This window comes from Peromyscus maniculatus, chromosome 3 (assembly GCF_049852395.1).
Source record: "Peromyscus maniculatus bairdii isolate BWxNUB_F1_BW_parent chromosome 3, HU_Pman_BW_mat_3.1, whole genome shotgun sequence".
NCBI classification, from domain to species: domain Eukaryota; kingdom Metazoa; phylum Chordata; class Mammalia; order Rodentia; family Cricetidae; genus Peromyscus; species Peromyscus maniculatus.
Genome location: NC_134854.1, coordinates 91,805,772 through 91,810,288, shown reverse-complemented (window position 1 = coordinate 91,810,288; position 4,517 = coordinate 91,805,772). Strand labels below are relative to the sequence as shown.

Genomic DNA, 4,517 nt, shown 5'->3' with positions numbered 1-4,517 from the left:
GTTTACCTTTGATTTGAGATAAAAGTTCCTCTGATTTCAGTTTAAATTAATGTCCTCAGGATTTCTACAAAGCAATCAGGGTCTTCTCTTTGCATCGCTGTTCAATTTTTGGCCCAGAAACTGGAGCCCAAATAACTGAGGCACTGTTCATTGTCTTTACTATAAAAATTGCTTTGGAGATGGGAGATAATGAAAATAATTAGTATTAATTCTCTTGCTTTTGGCTTTTCTCTTTTCTTCATTCCATCCTTCCTTTCATTAATTGCACATCTTCTTTACTGTATGTTTCCTAATTTGTTGTTGTAATTTTTTGAACATATCATTTCCCTAGGTCAGTCAATCTGAGATAGCTCTCCTAATGTCTCTGCACAAGTCACCTGATTTAAATATGTCTTGGATTTTAACCAAAGCATCTATTGATATCCTAGTATATTTCTGTTGGAGAGCTGTAAGCCAATATCTTTCAGTGATTTCTTATGCTCTCTGTTATAGTATTTTTGGCTGTTGATTGACAGCAGCCACTCTCACACACACTGCCCAGGCATCTGCCTTTGTATTTGCTGACTGCTTTGCATGGCTCCTCCAGCCTAGACCAGCTGCTCAGAATTTATAAACTAGGCCTTTTCAGTGAGAACAGAGCTGCATCAGACAAGCAGTGGGAGCAGGATGGAGTCACAGATACAGGTCCTCTTGTCCCTGCTGTTCTGGGTGTCTGGTGAGAAATTTTAAAGTATTATAACCTTTTTAGAGTCACTTTTTGTATAAAAAATTTACAGTGTGTGTCACGATGTAATAATATTTATGCAATAATACTCTGACAATATAGCATTACGAGGACATTAAATGAAAAATTTAATTTGTATTGAATTCTGTAGTTTTTTTTATTATGCATGATCATTGATATTCCTGATTGCAGGAGCCTGTGCAGATATCGTGATGACCCAGTCTCCATCCTCCCTGGCTGTGTCAGCAGGAGAAAAGGTCACCATCAGCTGCAAGTCCAGTCAGAGTCTCACTTTAGGCTCCAATCACTACTTGGCTTGGTACCAGCAGAAACCAGGGCAGGCTCCTAAACTGCTTATCTACTGGGCATCCACTCGGAACACTGGGGTCCCTGATCGCTTCACAGGCAGTGGGTCTGGGACAGATTACATTCTCACCATCAGCAATGTCCAGGCTGAAGACCTGGCAGATTACTACTGTCAGCAGTATCGCAGTGATCCTCCCACAGTGCTTCAGCCTCCAACAAAAACCTCCTCTGAGAGTCTCACCAGCTGCCTGCACCACACACAGCCCTGGACCTGCACACTTCCACTTCCCCCTTTTGGCTGAGAGCCAGTGTCTCTGAAATACTGATGAACAAGTTTGCCAATCCCAGCAAAATATAATGGTTTTAATGTCTCTTATGTCTTTTGTTATGAAAAACCTTTATATGACAATGCAAAGGAGAACTCAGTATTATCTTACAATTCCTTTTTTAATACATTAACAAAAACTCTGTTGCTTGACTATGAGGGATTTATCTTTTTATAGTTCTGGAATTTGGTTCCAACATAAGAGGCTATGGGCTGAAGTGATGATTATGGCAAACTGTATTTCTGTTGGAAGAAAGAGTGTTTCCTGCTCTTTCTAGATTCTGGAGTGCTTTCTTACTTCCTCACTGATGCCTATTTCTTCTATTTTTTTTCTTTTCCTTTCCATAAATTCTTTTAACTTTTACTATATTTTTTTTAATATATATGTGAATGTGCATGTTTCTAGGTGTACATATTACATGGCATATTTCTAGAGGTCAGAGGATACTTGGACTTGATTGTCTCTTCATCATTTGGGTTCTGAGCTTCAAGCTCAGATTTGACATCAGGCTTGGTGTCAAGTGCCTTTGCCATCTGATCCATCTTGCTATATCTTAAAATATTTTATTGATGTAAAGTTATTCTACACAATTTCCTTGAAAGCTATGTTTTTCTAGTGTATCAGGTACTTTCACCGTATGCACTAACCTTTGCCATTTCCCCTTCCGTTTCCTGCTGTCTTTTCTTCCCCAGCTTCTTTTATTTTTATCTCTCTGTCTCTGTCTTTCATACAGACACACCCACACTCACCCATCCTACAATTTCATATACATAAACATATATGAACATCACACATATACATACATAGATACACACATATCCACATGTATAATATATATATATATATATATATATATATATATTCAGTCATGAACTTTACATACCCAAAATCCATATACTTAGGATTCAAAAAAAGAGAAAATGTGATATTTCTTGCCCTAATTTCTCAGGCCACATCTCCCTCTAAAGTCTCCATATTTGATTTCCAACGGTGAAAACTGAGAAAGCTCCCTTCACACTAATGCTGGATATAATTCTGTGTCAGCAGATGCTACCTTCCAGTCTTTACATTTTATATCAATTAATAAAGCTTATGTTTCCAGAAAGGAATATTTTGTGCTTCCATGTAATATCAGTGTGGTAACTAATTGTGTCCATATTCTGAATAAGAAACTTGTTGAGCACCTATTTTGGAGATATGGCAGGGAACAAATGTGTTACAGAGTATGGAAAATTTCTAGAGAGTGCCAGATACCTTAAAGCTGAGTGATTCTTGGCAGTGAACCTTGAGTGTAGGTTGCTAAATGTAGAAAAGCCTCAAATAAACCCAAAGAGGTGTGTAAACCAACAGATACAAATCATAACACAGAAAAACATGATCCTTACAAACAAATAAAAAATGATGTTCCAAAGGATGATAATTCCCATATGGATTCAACTCAAAGATCTGTTATAGGTAAAATGTTGGGTGAAGTTTTCAAAAACATACTCATAAAAATGGTGAATCACCATAAAAGATACTGTAGTTAGAAGGTTTCCTGTATCCAGCATGGCCCATGGTCAGAACAAAGCTCTCCCATCTCAGTTACTCACTTGCTTATAAAATAGTCATTAAGAGTCTTAATATTAGTTACTAAATTCATGGCCAATGGCAGGATTCTTACTAGCTAGCTCTTATAACCTGACCCATTTCTATTAATCTATATGTTACCACATGGGCGTGGCTTACTGGTACTTTTACAACTTGTTCCTCCTGGTGGCTCCTATCATCTCCTTTTTCTCCTTTCTCCTCTCACTGTCTCTTTTGGATTTTTCCACCTGGCTCCATCCTGCCCTGCCATAGGCTAATGCAGCTTTATTTATCAACCAGAGTAACACATACTCACTGCATCCAAAAAGACATCTCACAGCACTTCCCCTGTCTGTCTAATCAAAAAGGAAGGTTTAAACTTTAACATAGTAAAATTATATATAACAAACAGCTATTAAGCAAGAATTAGAGTTACAATATCTGGTATTTGTATTTGTCAAAGTTAAAGGTAATATTCTATCTATCCTATATTTGTGAGTCTAAGGTTTCATATCTGATTTATCTTTTATCATGACTAAGGAAAACTATAATTATAACTATCTAGTCTTCAACTACTCCAAAGACCCCAGAAGGTGATAATAATACGTGAGAAAACAGGAGATGAATGCAAGCAACTTTCAGGGATCTTGCTAGAGTAGACAGAGACAACAGGCAACCTGGAGAATTAAAGTTTCACAGAGTTGATGGTGCATTCAAATTGGCTATAGGCTTAGAATATCTGATAGACCATTTTTAGAAGCAGGAATTTTGAAAGATCATCTTACCCTGTCTTGGTAGAGTTCAGAAGTCACTTTTCCTTGTGTGCTGCTTGTACAGAAAGGATAGTATTCATACTGTCAGCAGTTGTGGCAAGGGCAGTTCTTTGCCCAGTAGGACATTTTGTGCCATGAATAAGACAAACTTCCAAATGGAAATGTCTCAGAAGTACAACATTCTCTCAAGATCAGATTGATGGTGTCAGGAGCAATTGTGTCTCACTTCAAGAGAATTCTAAGTTATCAAAACATTTAAATGCCATATTCTGAAGGTCTATGAAGTGATTGAAGATTACCTATCCATGTGACATATGTTTCTGTAAATCTGGAGAACCTAACTAATATAACTATAGAAATGACAAGTATAGGTGACTATAAATCTGGAAGTCTTATCTGCCTAAATATTCTAAGGACTGACGTTTCACATAAACAAGGGAAACAGTCTGTAAGCAAATGTACAATAGAAGGACAAAGATCTCAAAATTGTGATAATACATAAAATAGCTTAAGCAGAGATAGGAATGTATAGTGTAATATTCAATATGACATAATCCTATACATGTATCAGTAACAAAATATTCTAAATTGGTAGAATATACATACAGTATGACAAATATAATTTTCCATTTGTATCAATATACAAACATTTCAAATAGGAGAAGAAATATATAATTATTGCAACAAATGATGCTGGCATAACAGGATATCAACGTGTAGAAGGCTGCAAATAGATCAATATCTGTCACCGTGTACAAAACTTAAGTCCAAGTGGATCAGTGACCTCAACATAAATCCAGCTACTCTGAACCTCCTAGA

At 36.7% G+C, this 4,517-nt stretch overlaps 1 pseudogene across 1 annotated transcript; it reads left to right on the top strand.

The window, feature by feature from the left end:
• The first annotated feature begins 651 nt into the window (after positions 1-651).
• Positions 652-1,332, top strand: LOC102928001 (immunoglobulin kappa variable 4-1 pseudogene; annotated as a pseudogene). The gene is made up of 2 exons (XR_013049646.1): positions 652-715; positions 917-1,332. The product of XR_013049646.1 is annotated as an immunoglobulin kappa variable 4-1 pseudogene (transcript).
• The last annotated feature ends 3,185 nt before the right edge of the window (positions 1,333-4,517 follow it).